This window comes from Lithobates pipiens, unplaced genomic scaffold, assembly GCF_037356315.1.
Source record: "Lithobates pipiens isolate NorthernLeopardFrog02 unplaced genomic scaffold, aLitPip1_a1.2 Scaffold_3, whole genome shotgun sequence".
Taxonomy (NCBI): domain Eukaryota; kingdom Metazoa; phylum Chordata; class Amphibia; order Anura; family Ranidae; genus Lithobates; species Lithobates pipiens.
The window spans coordinates 137,740,263-137,758,971 of NW_027507790.1; positions in this window are offsets into that span (position 1 = coordinate 137,740,263).

An 18,709-nucleotide genomic window follows, 5' to 3' on the forward strand; every position below is an offset into this window, starting at 1 on the left:
GGTACTCGGGTACCCTGATGGGCCGTGACAGGTACTCGGGTACTCTGATGGGCCGTGACAGGTACTCGGGTACTCTGATGGGCCGTGACAGGCACTTGGGTACTCTGACGGGCCGTGACAGGTACTCGGGTACTCTGACGGGCCGTGACAGGTACTCGGGTACTCTGATGTGCTGGGACAGGTACTCGGGTACTCTGATGTGCCGAGACAGGTACTCGGGTACTCTGATGGGCTGGGACAGGTACTCGGGTACTCTGATGGGCTGGGACAGGTACTCGGGTACTCTGATGGGCCGTGACAGGTACTCGGGTACTCTGATGGGCTGGGACAGGTACTCAGGTACTCGGAAGAACTGTGACAGGTACTCGGGTACTCTGATGGGCTGGGACAGGTACTCGGGTACTCTGATGGGCTGGGACAGGTACTCGGGTAGTCTGATGGACTGTGACAGGTACTCAAATACTCTGATGGACTGTGACAGGTACTCTGATGGACTGTGATTGACAGGTACTATGAGGGGTGGTGACAGGTCCTCTTTATTGGGGAGGCAATCAGTATGATTGGTGTACACTGTAGGAGGTAATGAGATGTTACCGCAATCTCCTCCTCACACACGATCGGTGTGTAAGGAGGAGAACCCGGTAACATCTCGTTACCGCGGTTTGTTTACATTTTAGGATCACAGCCGATCATGTGGGTAAACAGCCGGCCAATGGCTGTTTACCAGCGTTGGTGACGAGCAGTGTTCCCGGGGATCGGCCATGACTTCATCACGGCCGATCACGTGGTAAACAGCCATAACCAATGGCTGTTCACCCCCTTCGGTGGCGAGTGGTGTCTCCGGGACACGCCGCCACCGAAGAAACAGGGATGCGCGCGCACGATCGCGCGCATTCCCTGTTTAAACGGGAGGCCGTCATATGATGGCCTCCCGTCACAATAGGTGCGCCGCCTGGCCGTCATTTCACAGCCGGCGGTCAGCATATAGTTAAAGTCTATGGGACTTGAACGTTCAAAATCAAAAGTGCTAATTTTAAAGGCTAACATGCAAGTTATGTCCTTAAAAGGGTTTGGGGAAAAGGGGTCCTGCCCCAGGGGACATCTATCAATGCAAAAAAAAGGTTTTAAGAACGTCCTTTTTTTCGGGAGCAGTAATTTTAATGATGCTTAAAGTGAAAAAAAAGAGCAATATTCCTTTAAATATCGTACCTTGGGGGTATCTATAGTATGCCTTTAAAGTGACGCATGTTTCTCGTGCTTAGAACAGTCCCTGCACAAAATGACATTTTTAAAGGAATAAAAGTAATTTAAAACTGCTTGCGGCTTTAATGTAATGTCTGGTCCTGGCAATATGGGTGAAAATCAGTGAGACAAACGACATGGGTACCCCCCCCCCCAGTCCAATACCAGGCTCTTTGGGTCTTGTATGGATATTAAGGGGAACACCACACCTAAATTAAAAAAAGGAGCCCCCAGGCCCTATATACTCTGAACAGCAGTGTACAGGCGGTGTACAGGGACTGTAGGTTTGTTGTTAAGTAGAATCTGTTTGCAATTTTGAACTGGTATATTTTTAAAGTGTAGCTCCAGCCAAAAAATCTATTTTTAAGCTTTTTGGAAAACACAGGGAAGGGTTATCACCCTTGTAAATTTATTTTTGCTGTCTGCGCACCTCTTCAGAAGATTTCACCTCACTTTCTGTCCCAATGAAAAATGTTTTTTGAAAATGTGGGTTTTTTAGTGAAACAAGGATTGTTGATAAGGCATCAGTGGAAAGAAGACATGTTTTTCCCATATCAACCCTTACAGGAGAGAATTTCCTTTCCTAGGGGTAGATTTAATCTCACTTCCTGTTGTCTCCTTCTGTTGCAAGTAGGAGACGTTTGTAGGTTGGATGTTTGAAAGTAGGGGCCTGCCCTATATGCTTTGCAGAAATTTGGGCCTAAGGTGTTGGTGTTGCCTCAACACTGTAAGTCCTCACGGTTACTCTTGGTGGGTGCTGGAATGGGCCCTGCTGTGAAATATTATATCAAGAATTGTAATTACATGCACCTGTTGAACAGGGGCAGAAAAATTGGGCCTTTGGTGGTGGTGTTGCCACAACACTGTAAGCCCTCACAGTTACTCTTGGTGGGCACAGGAATGGACCCTGCTGTGAAATATTACATCAAGAATTGTAATTACATGTCCCTGTAGAACAGGGGCAGAAAAATTGGGCCTTAGGCACTGTTGCTACAACACTGCAACACCTCACAGAAACTTTAGTTGGAGCACAGGAATGAGCCCTCCTGCAAAATATTGCATCAAAAATTGTAATTACATGCCTCTGTTAAACAGGGGCTGAAAAATTGGGCCTTAGCCACTGGTGGCCCAGAACCAAAAATGTTCTTACAAGCTATCAGGATGACCATTGAAGAGGAAGAGGATAGACACTCAGAATAACAGGATAGTTGCTCAGCATCAGCATAATTACTTCAGCATCAGGTGCTTGGTAGCTGGTGATGATCCAAGACTGATTCATTTTTATGAAAGTCAGTCGATCAACCAAATCGGTGGACAGGCGCACCCTGTGATCGGTTACAAAGCCTCCAGCAGCACTGAATGTGCGTTCCGAAAGAAAGCTGGATGCAGGACAGGCCAGTAGCTCAATTGCATACTGTGCAAGCTCTGGCCAGTGATCCATTCTCAAGACCCAGTAACCCAGAGGATTTTCGGTGGGAAAGGTGTCCACGCAGCCGGCCTTATATAGTGTATAGAAACGAGTCCCTTCCTCCTGAGGACATCGCAACCTGGCTGGCGCGGTATGGGCAGCTCCAGACAGGGTTGAGGAAGAATTTGGACGAGCGCGGGGTCTGGACAGGTGCTTGGTTGGTCAGGATCTGGCTCAAGCGCCACAACAACACCGTGGCGCATGTACCTGGGAGTGCGTTTATAGGGAGAGACCGGATCCTGGTCTTCTACCCTGGCCAGCCCCGTCGCTGTTTCAAATGTGGCAGTCCCACGCACCTTAGTGCGGACTGCACTATGCCTCGCTGCGTGAGGTGTAATGGTTTCGGCCATTCACCTGAGGGTTGCAGACTCATAGTCTGCAACCTCTGTGGGGAAATGGGGCACCCCTTCAGCCGCTGCCCCAAAGCTTTTAGGGGGTGCCAGGCTGAGGAGAGTGCTCCAGGCCCGGAGGGTGGGCGGGTCCCTAGACAAAGTGGGGGCCCCAATCCTTCTGGGTCACAGAATGAGGGTGCCCCCTCCCTCAAAGGGTCAGACCCCCCAGGCGTGAGCAGGGGGCGGGTACTGCAGGGGTGGGTATGTCAGCAGGTTCCCTGGCCCCGTCCGGTTCTGTGCCCGATGGGGCGATGGTAGGAAATCCAGCAGAGGTTCAGGCTAAACCAAAAAAGCCCTCTGTTAAGAAGCATCCTCCCCCCCTCCCCCAGTTCCCGCCCCTTCCCCTCCCTCCCCCCTTGTTTCCCGTCTCCCTGCCTCCCCTTCCCGTCCCCCGCCACCTTCCCTTTCCCCCCCTTCTTCTCCTTCCCCATCCGCCTCTCCCCCCCAGATGTACCATGTCCGCCTCCGGATCCGGCGGCCCTTCTCATGCCTCCTCCCGCCTCCACGGAGGTGGTGGGTGGTCGGCGGGTTGGCCTGGAGGGTGGTATCCCAATGGACACCTCTGAGGTGGGTAAGGGGGTGAATAAGCGCCCCAAGGAGGTGTCTAGTGGGAGGTCGGACGGTGAGAGTGGGAGAGAGCCCCCCAAGTCGGGCTGGGTTAAGAAAAAGACAAAAAAGCGAAAGAGGAAGGGCCTGGGGAAGGAGGGTGGCGAGGACCCTCAGCCCAGCACCAGTCTGGGGGCGGGTGGGGGATCCTCGCTCACCCTCTGGAACCGTTTTGGGGTCCTATCCTCCGATTCTGAGGAGGATTAACCTGGGTTTGTAATATAGAGAGGAACGTAAACTTTAATCACTAAGGATGACGGTACCCGCTCCAATACGCCTTGCGACGATTAATGTTGCAAGTATGCGTTCTGCGGCAGCTAGGTTTTCAGCCTTTGATTTTCTCGGCCGAGTTGAAGCCGACATTTTGTTTTTGCAAGAGACCTGGCTGGCATCTGTGGCAGAGATGCACCTAGCAAAGAGGGAGTGGAGACATGGGCCCTCCCTCTGGTCTCTTGCGGCTGAGCCCTGCAGTGGTGTTGCAGTCCTTTTTAAGACCGGTTCGGTGGCTTTTCGACGAGTGATTGAATTAGAAATTGGTAGGTGTTTGATTGTGGATGCAGTCGTGAGAGGGGAATTTCTCCGCCTCATAAATTTCTATGGTCCCCAGTCAAGGAGAGGGAGGAAGGACCTTCTTGCGCTGCTGAAACCATACCTGTTTACATCCCAGCAGGTGGTCTTTGGTGGTGACTTTAACCTAGTCACCAGGTCAAAGGACCGGGCAGGCACCTCAGGCCCTCTGGGATATGATAGTATCTTTTTGAATCGCATAGTGAGGGAGGCCGGGTTGGTGGATGTGCACGTTCACCACTTCCCCAACCTCACTGGTTTCACATACTCCAGAGGTAGTAGTAAGAGTAGACTAGATAGGTTTTTTTTGAAGGGGGACTCGTCCTTTGCGGCTTCTGTGCTGCATGCGGTCGAGTTTTCGGATCACTGTATGGTGTCGGTCACTCTGAATGTGGCGGACACCCCTCAGAAGGGTAGGGGCCTGTGGCGACTAAATGGGTCGCTACTTGAGGACCCTGAAGTCAGGTCGGCCTATGAAGACTTCTTTATGGAACATGCTTCACTCCTTGAGAGCGGCTGCTCTCACCAGGAATGGTGGGAAGTAGTGAAGAAAAGGTCGGAAGGCTTCTTCCGTGAAGTCTCTGGTCGTCGGGCAGCTTCCCGGTATCAGGCCTACCAGAAGTTGCGCAGGCTGCTTGACCGCTTGGTTTCTAATGGTGGCATTCAGGACCACATTTCAGGTCTGAAGCTTCAGATGAAGGAGTGTCAGTATGACCGTCTCGCCTCCCTGGTTCTTGAGAGGGATTACGGGAAGTTCACCAACCCGGACCCCTACAAGAGCTGTGGTGACACGGTGAGTGGGAAGGTCATACATGGACTGAGGGATCCCTCGGGTTCTTTGGCGAGGTCCAGGCCGGGAATCCTGGGGATCGTCAGAGCCCATTTTTCGGACCTCCTGAAGAAGAAGCCTTTGGACCTGGGAAAAGCCAAGAAATTTCTTGATGAGACTCCACTTGAGGTGGGGTCTGACCCCCTTGGCTCTTTGACAGAGGAGATCTCTGTGGCCGAAGTTGAACAGGCCATAGACTCTTTGTCTCTAAAGAAGTCGCCGGACCCGATGGGTTCACGGCAGAGTTCTACAAGACCTTTAAGGGCCTCTTGGCTCCTTGTCTGAGGGAGGTGTTCAGTGAGTGTTTGGCATCTGGCCTGCTTCCTCCCTCGATGAGAAGGTCGGCCTTGATCCTTCTGTCAAAGGGGAAAGATCCGTCCCTGGTGGAGAATTGGCGCCCTATCGCCCTTCTCTCCACGGATAGAAAGATCCTGGCGAAGATACTGTTTGTGCGTATGTCTGCAGTCGCGGTCAAGCTACTGTCTGTTTCCCAGCACTTCACGGTTCCTGGCCGCAGCACCTTTAGTGCTGTCCTTAACGTCTGGGAGGCTGTGGAAAGGTGCAGGACAACGGGTGACGGGCGGTATCTGTTGGCATTAGACCAGGCGAAAGCTTTTGACCGGGTGAACCATGAGTATCTCTGGCTTCTCTTGGGGAGATACGGTCTGCCTGATCAATTAATCGATTGGCTCAGAGTTTTGTACAGGGGGGCTGAAAGCTTCCCTCTTGTCAATGGTTGGGTAGGTCCTACCTTTCCGGTGGACTCTGGTGTTGGGCAGGGCTGCCCGCTGAGTCCCCTGCTCTACGTCTTCGCGGTTGACCCCTTCGTAAGGAGGCTAGACTGCGGACGCCTGAGGGGGGTCAAGGCGGAGCCCTGCAGTGGCACGGATAAGGCAGTAAGGGTGGTTGCCTATGCGGACGACGTCTCGGTAGTAGTGGCTAGCCGAAAGGAGGCCCAGTTTGTGGAAACACAGATTGGAGATTACTCCGAGGCGTCCGGTTCGCTGGTCAACTGGACTAAGAGTGAAGTTCTCTGGTTGGGGAGGGAGGGTGAGCAGTTTGCCCTCCCGGACGTGTTCCCCACGCCCCGGCCAGAAATTAGAATTCTGGGCATCCTTTTTGGCCAGGGTGACTATCCCAAACTAAATTGGGAGCGCAGGCTGGTGAGTGCCACCCAAAAGGTTAATGCCTGGAAAGGCTGGAAGCTGTCACTGAGGGAAAGGGTGAGTCTGGTCAAAACCTATTTGCTTCCCGAATTCCTCTATGTCAGCTACGTTTGTCTTCTGCCAAGATCGCTCTATGCGCGGATCTGCGGTCTGTTCTTTCTGCTTTTGTGGGGAAACAGGCTGAATCTGATAAAGAGGGAGGTCATGTACCGACAGAGGAAGCAGGGTGGGTTGGACATGATTAATCCCACGGTTTTCTTTACCGTGGTGTTTCTTAAGTTTAACCTACAATCCATTTTTCAGGACGAACCCTCCCTGTGGGAACGCTCATGTAAGAACTGGTTTCTGGTTTTCCTGAGTGGGTGGGAGGGGGGCAGTCTCCCCGGTGATCTACGGAGATCCCATGGGTACCTCCCCACCTATGTTCCAACTGCCCTAAGGGTACTGAGGCGGTGGAGGATAACGGCCCTGGAGGTGGGCTCGTTGGGTCGGCGCGAGCTGTACCAGCGGGTCATGACCTCGGACTTTTTGAGACCACTAGCCTTAAGGGATTGTCCGGACAGGGTTCTCAGGGAGGAATTAGCCCTTCTGAATTCTAAGAGAATTCCGGCCAAGTTCTGGGATCTTGCATGGAGGGCGTTCCATGGACGGCTCTATGTGAGGTCGAACTTAAAGTACCGGAGTCTTGAGGACAGGGGCTGTCCTCGTCCCGAGTGTGGAGGGGCACTGGAGACCATGGACCACTTTTTGGTTGAGTGCCCTTTCAACTTGGAGGTTCTGGGGGAGGTTGGGGATGCCATTGGCTATCCCCGTCTCCGGGCCCTTACCTATTCTGAGAGGGTGTACGGCGACTTCAGGGTCCGGAGGGGTCATGAGTTATCGTCACTGTTTTTAGTTAGTACAGTTTGCCTTTATTACACCTGTCACGCGCGGTGCTTAGTGTCCACTAGGGGCAAGTTCCTGCCCGTGCATGAGGTGGCGGGTGATATCTTTTGGGAATTGGTGAAGGTGAGGTATCTTGAGGGAGAAAGAACGGGCAGGGAAAGGTGTGCCAGATTGTGGAGAGGCTTTTCTTTCCGGCCACCTTGATGATCCTCCCCCTTCTTTTTCCTAGGTGATGGGTCTGTCTGTCCTGTCCCTCACGTTTAGTTTTTTGGGCAATCTAATTTTAAAAGCATGGTAGGCACTGATGGTTTCGTTACGTTCCTGTCTATAAAAGGGTGTGTAGTGTATATAGATAGGTTGTTATTGTAGATAAACTTTTTTAATCCGAGTGACTTTTCTTTTAAGCTGGTGAAGAAAGCATGTTTTCTTTTCTTTTTTATTAAGTCTGTTTAAGTTGGTTTTCCCTTCTTCTTTTCAAGAATGAGTATTTATGTCTTTGTTTTGTAAATACAACTGGCAGCAGTTTTTTTTTTTATAAAAACCTCCACCTATATAGCAAACTATCTTTCTCGTTTTAAATAGAGCTTGCAGTCAGCGGTAGGAGCTTGTGCGTGCTGTCTGCGTGCTCTGAACCCAGTACACACTGCTATATCCACCTATATAGCAAACTATCTTGCTAGTTTTAAATAGAGCTTGCAGTCAGTGGTAGGAGCTTGTGCGTGCTGTCTGCGTGCTCTGAACCCAGTATACACCGCTATATCCACCTACATAGCTCTTCTCTATTTGAGCCATCTGCCATCTGCAGGAGTTATTGGAAGTTGTGTGTACCTCCAGCACAATTTACACTACCCAATTGCTGTTTTTCCCAACTCCCTTCAGACCATTACCATGTCTGGAAGGCCAGCAAGGAGAGGCAGACAGGCACGAGCCGATAAAAGAGGGCAAGCAGGCTCTGTGTCTAGAGACAACAGTGCTGGTCGTGGACGCGGTGCATCGTCATCATCAGCACGTGGCCATGGGACACGCTTGTCCTTCTTTTCGGCAGCTGGACATGTTGAACATGCCAACGACTTGGTAGAGTGGATGACCAAGCCCTCTTCATCCTCCTCATCCTCTCTCACCCAGTCTCAGGGTACTAGCAAAGCAGCTGCCAACGCATCGTCTTCCCTCCTCTCAATGTCATCGTCAGTGACTCTCTCCCTAGACCCACCACGTCCTCCTGAGGAGTCTCCTGAAATCTTTGAGCACAGTGTTGGGTACATGCTCCAGGAGGATGCCCAGTGTTTTGTAGGCTCTGATGATGATACTCAGCTAGAGGAAGGCAGTAGCGTGAATGCAGAGAGAGGGGATGCTTAAGAAGGACAGCAATCTGGCAGTCATGTTCCACAAGCTGCAGCATACTGCCAGGTTTGTTCCAGCGATGAAGAGGGAGGGGATGATGAGGGCACTGACTCCACGTGGGTGCCTGGTAGGAGAGAGAAGGAGGAGGAGGAGGAGGAGGCACATGTCCAATGAGGCAGGATGCCCTCCGGGGGCCAGCTTAGGGGCAGCACACCGACTGAATCACACTGCAGAGCTCCACCTGTGCAGGGAGCTGCCTCTGCGCGTTATTCTAAAAGTTCTTTGGTGTGGGCCTTTTTCGAGACGAGTGCATCAGATCGCACCGCTGCTATTTGCAACATATGTCTCAAGCGTATCTCGCATGGCCAAAACATCAGGCGCTTAGGCACCACATGCTTGACCAGACATATGTTGACCTGCCATGCAGCTCATTGGCAAGCGTTCCTCAAAGACCCACACCAAAGAACAAAGCGGACCTCTCCTAGCTCCTCATCAGCTGGCATCTCAAACCCCACTAGACCTTCAGTCCTCTCTGAAACCTGCTCTGAGAGGAATGAAGGTGTAGAATTAGGTGTGTCACAGCCAAGTGCTTCCGGGCACTCTGCTAGCAGTACACCCACGTCCAATTATAGCAGGCAAATGTCCCTGCCCCAGCTGCTGGACCGGCGAAAGAAGTTCACTCCCAGCCATCCACATGCCCAGTGGTTGAATGCTAGCTTGGCTAAATTGCTAGCACTTCAACTGCTGCCTTTTCAGTTGGTAGACTCGGCCCCCTTCCGTAAGTTTGTACAATGTGCGGTTCCTCAGTGGCAGGTCCCCAAACGCCACTTTTTCTCACGGAAGGCTCTCTACCGGCATGTGGAAGGCAATGTCCTTGCCTCGCTGGACAGGGCGGTCAGCGGTAAGGTGCATATTACCGCTGACTCATGGTCCAGCAGGCATGGACAGGGACGTTACCTGTCTTTCACGGCCCATTGGGTCACTCTTCTGGCAGCTGGGAAGGATGCAGGACAAGGTGCAGTAGTGTTGGAGGTTGTTCCGCCACCGCGCCTCCAAAATGATACTATTGGTTGTGACACACCTCTCTAATCCACCCCCTCCTCTTCTTCTTCCTCCATGGCCTCTTCCATTGCTCTGTCCTCAGAACCAGCGGTGCTCCGTAGGCGTTCCAGGGGCTACGCAAGTACGCAGGCAAAACGATGCCATGCCATGCTTGCGCTGGTTTGTTTGGGGGACAGGAGCCACACTGGGGCGGATGTTTTGTCAGCTCTGCAGGGGCAGGCCGAGAGGTGGTTGATGCCATGCCAGCTTAAGCCAGGAATGGTGGTTTGTGACAATGGCACCAACCTCCTCTCCGCCCTCCGACAGGGACAACTGATCCATGTGCTCTGTGTAGCTCACGTCCTTAACCTGGTGGTGCAGCGGTTCTTGGGCAGGTACCCGGGCTTACAGGATGTCCTGAAGCAGGCCAGGAAAGTCTGTGTGCATTTCCGCCAAACATTTAATGCCTGTGCTCGGCTGGCTGAGCTCCAAAAGGAGTTGAACCTGCCCAAGAACCGCCTTATATGTGACATGCCCACCAGGTGGAACTCAACGTTGACCATGCTGCTGCGGCTGCACACGCAGCAGAGGGCCATCAATGAGTACCTGTGCGACTACGGCACCAGGACAGGGTCAGGGGAGCTCGGTTTTTGTCACCACGCCAGTGGGGCATGATCAGGGATGCATGCACTGTCCTGTCACCATTTGAGGAGGCCACAAGGATGGTGAGCAGTGACAGTGCATGCATCAGTGACACTGTACCTCTTGTCCACCTCTTGGAGCATACACTGCGTGGAATAATGGACAGGGCACTTGAGGCAGAACAGAGGCAGGAAGAGGAGGACTTCCTTGCCTCTCAAGGCCCCCTTTATCCAGACAGTGTTCCTGTTGTGCCACCCATCACACAGGAAGAGGATGAGGAGGAGGAAGAGGAGGAGGAGGATGATTGTGTCAGCATGGAGGTGGAGGCTGGCACTCAGCATCAGCAGCAGCAGCAGTCTTGTAGGGATGATTTACAGTCCCAAGAAACCCGTGGACTTGTACGTTGCTGGGAGGAGGTAGTTGCGGATCATGTTGTCCTTAGTGACCCAGAGGACTCCGGACCAAATGCCTCAGCTAACCTACGCTGCATGGCCTCCCTGATCCTGCAAAGCCTGCGGAAGGATCCTCGTATTCTTCGGATCAAGGAGAGGGACCATTACTGGCTGGCCACTCTCCTTGATCCACGGTACAAGGGTAAGGTTGCCGACCTTATCTTGCCATCGCAGAGGGAGCAGAGGATGAGACATCTCCGGCAGGCCTTGCAGAAAGGTCTGTGCAACGTGTTCCCAGAGACTGGGAGGTTACAAACTCCTGGTCCTGGACAACGTGTTGCTGAGGCATCGGTCAGAAGGAGCGGTGGAGAAGGTGGCCGTCTGACTGATGCTTTCAGACAATTTTTTAGTCCGCAGCCCCAAGGTATGATCGGTTCCAGCAACCATCGCCAGCGTCTGATTTACATGGTGCAGGAATACCTAGGGGCAAGGTCAGACTTGGACACCTTTCCCCCCCGAAAATCCTCTGGCTTACTGGGTCTTGAGGATGGATCACTGGCCAGAGCTTGCACAGTATGCAATTGAGCTACTGGCCTGTCCTGCATCCAGCGTTCTTTCGGAACACACCTTCAGTGCTGCTGGTGGCTTTGTTACCGATCACAGGGTGCGTCTGTCCACCGAATCAGTTGATCGACTGACCTTTATCAAGATGAATCAGTCTTGGATCACCCACAGCTACCAAGCACCTGAAGCTGATGTAACCGAATAATTTTTTTTGAAATATCACATCCCTTCAAGACTGCCTATGCTGATGCTGAGTGACTGTCCTGTTATGTTGATTGTCTATCCTCTTCCTCCTCCACTGATATGTTGGAAGAACATTTCTGGTTCTGGGTGATGCCATCAGCCCAATTTTTCTGCCCCTGTTTAACAGGGGCGTTTAATTACAATTTTTGATGCAATGCTTTGCAGCAGGGCTAATTCCTGCACTAAAACTAGAGTATATGGGAGAGGTTGCAGTGTCGTGGCACCAGCACCAGTGCCTAAGGCACAATTTTTCTGCCCCTGTTTAACAGGGGCGTTTAATTACAATTTTTGATGCAATGCTTTGCAGCAGGGCTAATTCCTGCACTAAAACTAGAGTATATGGGAGAGGTTGCAGTGTGGTGGCACCAGCACCAGTGCCTAAGGCCCAATTTGTCTGCCCCTGTTTAACAGGGGCGTTTAATTACAATTTTTGATGCAATGCTTTGCAGCAGGGCTAATTCCTGCACTAAAACTAGAGTATATGGGAGAGGTTGCAGTGTCGTGGCACCAGCACCAGTGCCTAAGGCACAATTTTTCTGCTCCTGTTTAACAGGGACATGTAATTACAATTCTTGATATAATATTTCACAGGAAGGCCCGTTCCTGTGCCCACCCAGAGTAACTGTGAGGACTTATAGTGTTGTGGCACCAGCACCACAACCACCAAAGGTCAATTTTTCTACCACTGTTCAACAATGGCATGTAATTACAATTCTTGATATAATCGTTCACAGCAGGGCGCTCCAGAGCCCACCAAGAGTCACTTTGAGGGCTTACAATGTTGTGGCAAAACCAACACCTTGTTCCGCCATTTCTGCAGAGCATATAGGGCAGGCCCCTACTTTCAAACATCCAACTTACAAACATCTCCTACTTGCAAATGGAAGGAGACAACAGCAAGTGAGATGAAAAAAGATGGACGACAAAACAAATTATACAGGGGTGATAACCCTTCGCCATGTTTTCCAAAAAGCTTAAAAATAGTTTTTTTGACTGGAGCTACACTTTAAAAATGTACCAGTTGAAAATTACAAACAGATTCAACTTAACACAACAAACCTACACAGTTCCTGTCTTGTTTGCACCGCCTGTATACTGCTGTTCTGAGTGTATAGGGCCTGGGGGACACACGCATTTCCTTTTTTTAATATGGGTACGGGGTTCCCCTTAATATGCGTACAAGACCCAAAGGGGCTGGTAATGGGCAGGGAGGGCTACCCATGCCATTTTTCTCAATGATTTTCAACCATATTGCAGGAACCAGATATAACATTAAAACCGCAAGCAGTTTTAAATGATGTTATTTCCGTTAAATGTCATTTTGTGCAGGGACTGTTCTAAACACGGGAAACACGTGGCACTTCACAGGCATACTACAGACACCCCCAGGCACAATATTTAAAGGAATATTTCAAATTTTTTTCACTTTAATCGTCATTAAAATCAGTGCTCCCGCCAAAACAGACATTTTTAAAAACACTTTAGGCATTGACCCATGTCCCCTGGGGCAGGAGCCAGGTCCCCAAACCCTTTTTAGGACAGCATCTTGCATATTAGCCGTTAAAATTAGCACTTTTAATTTCGAACGTTCGAGTCCCATAGACTTCAATGGGGTTCTAAAGTTCGTACGAATTTGTGGTCCGTTCGAAAGTTCTGGTGCGAACCGAACCGGGGGGTGTTCGGCTCATCCCTAGTTATAAACAGTGGTTTTTGTATATTTGGGGGTTACCTGGGGGGTTTATATGGTATTAAGGTGGCATAGTGATCACCTAGTGAGTTTAGGTATTTGTTGAGTTTAGATTCTTTATATTGGTTGGGGGGATTAGTGAATAGGAGGCGCAATCCCCTAATATATATTGTACATTACCTGTAACCCATAAGGTGGGGGAATCAGATTGGGATTGCAGCGCACCTAATAAATTAAAGAAAAAAAGGGGTAGGTTTGAGCGCCGGTACAATTTGAATTGTCTTTTATTAACTGAACAGACCTCCTAAGATGCTTCCACTGTTCAGAACATGTTTGCTTATTTTTTGATGTCCTCCCAGAATAACAGTACTCCCACTCAACCATCATTTGTCTATAGGCCGGGTGGTTGGGGGTAAAAAAGTGTTAAAAAGGGATTTATGTTGCAAATAAGATCTTTTCTTGGAAATAAGAGTATTCAAATAATCAAACACATTTTAATAGTACACAAAGATAACCAAAATAAATAAAAAATGTCATTTTTAAACAATGATTTCATTTATTAAGGGAAAACAACTGTCCAAACCTGCCTGGCCCTATGTGAAAAAGTAATTGCCCCTTTAACCTAATAATTGGTTGTGCCACCCTTAGCATCAACAACTGCCAACAAGCACTTACAATAACTGGCAAAGAGTCTTTCACATCTCTGTGGAAGAATTTGGTCCACTCTACTTTGCAGAATGGTTTAAATTCTGTCACACTGGAGGGTTTTAGAGCACGAAAGCCTGTTTAAGGTCATTCCACAGCATCTCAATTAGATTTAAGTCCAGACTTTGACCAGGCCACTCAAAAACTTTAATTTTTCTTTTCAGCCATTCAAGGGTAGACTTCCTGGTGTGATCATTGTCCTGCTGCATAACTTTGATCTTGAGGTCACAAACTGATGGTCGGACATTCTCCTTCAGGATTTTCTGGTAGAGCACAGAATTCATGGGTCCATTTATTATAGTAAGTTGTCTGGGCCCTGAAGCTTAAAAGCAGCCCCAGACCATCACACTTCCACCATCATGTTTGACTGTTGGTATGATGTTCTTTTTATGAAATGCTGTGTTAGTTTTATGCCATATGTAATGAGACACACACCTTCCAAATAGTTAACATTTTTGTCTCATTAGTCCACAGAATATTTGCCCAAAAGTCTTGGGGAAAATCAAGATTTTTTGGCAAATGTGAGAAGAGGCTTTGTGTTCTTTTTGGTCAGCAGTGGCTTTTGCCTTGGAACTCTCCCATGGATGTCATTTTTGCCCAGTCTTTTTTATTATTGTTGAATTATGAACCCTGATATTACCCGAGGGAGGTGAGGCCTTCAGTTTTTGTAGGTGTTATTCTGGATTCTTTTATGACTTCCTGGATGAATCGTCATTGTGCTCTTGGAGTTCCACTCCTGGAGAGCTTCTCCACTGTTCCAAGTTTTCTCCATTGGTGGATAATAGCTCTCACCATGGTTTACTTGATTCACAAAGCCTTTGAAATGGTTTTGTTACCCTTTCCAGATGGATACATGTCAATTAATTTGTCTTATCTGTTCTTGAGTTTCCTTAGATCACGACATGACGTGTTGCTTTTTTTTAGATCTTTTAGCATGCTTTACTTTGTCAGACAGCTTCTATTTATGTGATTTCTTGATTCAACAGGTCTGGCAGTAATCAGGCCTGATTGTGGCAAGTACAATTTAACTCAGCTTTCCAAAAAATGTGGTTCATAACAGTTCATTCACGATTTACAGTGTCTCACAAAAGTGAGTACACCCCTCACATTTTTGTAAAATATCCTATTATATCTTTTCATGTGACAACACTGAAGAAATTACACTTTGCTACAATGTAAAGTAGTGAGTGTACAGCTTGTATAACAGTGTAAATTTGCTGTCCCATCAAAATAACTCAATGAAAATGTACAAATTGGGCCCAAAACTGTCAATATTTTGTGTGGCCACCGTTATGTTATGATCATGTGTACAAGGCTTTAGTCTACCTTAATGAAGAACTAGCAACTTGTTAATACAATGAATACTTTGGTCAGGAATATAACATTACTATTGGCATAAAGCACAGAGGGCTATCATAAGTATGTAACATACAACATAAAGAAAAAAGTAAAAACTGTCCCTACCTTAAGTAAACCTCCCAGTACAGACCCTACCCCTCCTTCACCATTCACCACTTGTCCATCACTCATATTGCACCTCCTTGTCCCCTGCTCAACTCACTTACAAACAGTGCATACCCCCTCTCCTTATTCTCACACTAGAAACAATGTACACCCCTACCTCTGATCCTCACAATCACACATCATGCAGATCCCCTTCCTCCCCTTTGTATAAATTTTTCATTATCCCAATAACACTTGACAAAGCAAACCCCCTATGACAGGTTCTCTCTACTGAGATATTCGGCATTTATTACACCCCTGATGTCTGCCCTGTCCTCCACTAAAGCTAATAGAGCACAGGAAATGCTCTATATTCATATTCCTCATCCACAGCAGTAAAAGCTGAAACAGTAAGTCACTGTTGGGCGGCACAGTGGTGTAGTGGTTAGCACTCTCACCTAGCAGTAAAAAGGGTCACTGGCTAAAATACCAACCATGCCATTACCTGCCTGGAGTTTGTATGTTCTCCCTGTGCCTGCATGGGTTTCCTCCAGGTACTCCGGTTTCCTCCCACCCTCCAAAAGACATGCTGGTAGGTTAATTGGCTTCTGTCCAAAAACATATAAATTGGCCCCCCTAGTATATGAATGGGGACCTTGGATTGTGGGTTCCTTGAGGGTAGGGACTGACGTGAGTGTGCAATGTACAGGGATAGGGACAATTGTAGACACTCACTCAGGTTGAACTGGATGGACTGGTGTATTTATTCAACCTTACTAACTATGTCTAATATACACCACTTCCAAGTTTGTGCTAGATAGGGAAGAACCATGAATGGACATTTACTGGTCTCCTTCCCCTATACCTGGCAACCTACCATGCCAGTGTTGGGCCTGCAGGAAGGACAGTGGAGTCTGGGAAAAAAGGCAGGGGGAATTGTCCATTCTGGGGATTTGTGTAAACAATACAGCAGTCTTCTTCTGAAATGTACATAAACTTGCAGCCAAGAGTGTGTGGTAAACCCCCTGTTTCTGTAGACATATGTACTATGTCTGTGGTAGCCAAGAGGTGGAATCTGCATGTGAAGTTACAGAACAGTAGAATGTTGAACAGTATCTGCTTCTCTCATTAGAATGAGTACAGAGTGATGAAAATATTCTTTAATAAAATGACATCTCCTGTTACATCAACCATCAATAAAGTCATCCAGCAATGCAGATCCATCATCATTTATGATGACCCTTTGCCAGATAATGTTTTGCTGCTGTACAATAATGATTCCCCACTACCTGATGATGTTGCCCATCCACAATACGGCAGCAAAATTACATATTGGCTGAATTCACATTCTACGGTGACAGATGTTTTACTGCATTGTAAAATATGTGTCACTGCAAGGCACACAGGAAACAATTGTTCCTATTCCCTCTGCAACGCAGCCTAGTGCTGTGCTGCAGTATGCTGCGATAAAATGCAGACATGCTGCATATTATCGCAGTGCACTGTACATAATTTCATGGCACTGTACAGCAGCACAGTGCATCATGCTGCTGTACAGCACCATGAATGAAGTGTAGATTTGTGCAGTTCAAATGTGATGCTCTGAATCTTGCACCACACTGTCCCCTAACAAAGCCAGCAACAGACAGCTGTCAAAGGGGAAAGGCACTCTGGCAACAGTCCATTATAATCCGAATTTAGCCTTAGTGATGGTAACGTAGAAGGGCAACATTGTCAGGTACTGGGTCGTTGTGATTGATGATGGCTCTACATAGCTGGAGGATGTGATTGATAATCGATTTACAGTGTGGAGCATTATTTAAATGTTTCAGCAATAAAATATTTATTCATGGTGCTGGGTATCTTTATTTGCTTTTACTCTTTGAAGAAATGTGTAAAGGTACTAATATACCATTGTACTCATTACCCTGGGGGAAGGGGATAATATTGAAAAGGGAACTTTAGATCTCCAACAGAAATTTTAACATCCTCTTGAGGCATCAGATGTGGGGAAGAGGTCCTGTCAAGGTCAGGTTCAGAACATATCACCTCTACAGTGTCTGGCTGTAGCTCTTTTTGATGTGCGACCTGAAATGCTGGACAGCTCCCTGCCTGATCCCTTTGACAACTTTATTTCCTATCTTGTTTTTGTTGACTCTTGAACTCCTTGCCCCTTTCATGAATTTCCTATTTAAAGCGGAGATCCACCCTAAAGTGGACCTTCCGCTCATTGGAATCCTCCCCCCCTCCGGTGCCACAATTGGCACCTTTCAGGGGGGAGGGGGGTGCAGGTACCTGTACAGTACAGGTATCTGCACCCACTTCCGGGATAGCTCTCTGCAGAAAGGGACGCAGATTACACCCCTTTCCGAAAGTCCCCCGCTGCCTGCTGGGAAACACACAGATCCCAGAGGCAGCGGGTCCATCCTTATTACGCAGCGCGACTCGCGCATGCGCAGTAGGGAACCGGGAAATGAAGCCGAAAGGCTACACTTCCTGATTCCCATACCCAAGATGGCGGCGGCAGCACCCGAAAGACAATCGAGAGATCGGCTTCGGGTGCCGACATCGCGGGCGTGCTGGACAGGTAAGTGTCACTATTTTAAAAGCTGCAGTATTGGTAGCTGCTGGCTTTTAAAAAAAAAAATGCGGACTCCCGGAAGACTCCCTCTTTAAGTCATGTCTGCACTTTCTGTTTGCTAGATTAGTGTGCCCTGCTCCAGCCTATATCTGTCTCCTTGCCGTCCTGCTGCCATTTGTATCTTCACTACCACACATTACCATTTTTGGCATGTTCCTTGGCTAGTCTTATGCTTGATCCAAACCTGCAACTGCCTATAACTGACTATTTGGCTTGTTCCGCATCTGTCTCATCTGCTACCTGACCCTGGCTTTCTCACCCCCTGGTGGGGCGATCCTAGAGGACTGCGACCTGGCACTAGCATGCTGGAAATTCATCTCCACCATCAGGAGCTTTGGTGAAGGCCAGCTAGTGCTTACACCCTGCACCTTGAGGAAACCAACATTGTCCGCCAGGGTGACCTCCTTATGTTTTATCCTGCTGGTCTGTATGAACCTCTCTACTGCTATATTGCCTGGTATCACATCGTAATGTAACCTTGTCCTTAGCCATCTCCATGAAAGGACTGCACCCCCCCCCCCCCCCCCCCCGTGTTGAAAGGTATGTGGCTAGTTAAAATATGAAAGGGAACCCATACCCATTTTTTCTTTTTTTTTACATTTTAATTGCTACATTAAAACTGAGAAGAATTAGTTGGGTGGCTGCTTTATGTAAGTCAAGCTAAAAGAAAAAAAATAATTATAAAGCCAAATATATGGGGGATGTTTGGGAGGTTGGGGAGCATTGGTTGCCAAATATTCAAACAGGTGAACTGACTAAACATGGCCAGATTTTTGGTGATTCACTAAACCACAAGTAGGCTAGGTTCAAATATCATCCTAGCTGTGTGTTTGAATTTAAAGGCTCACAGCTTGC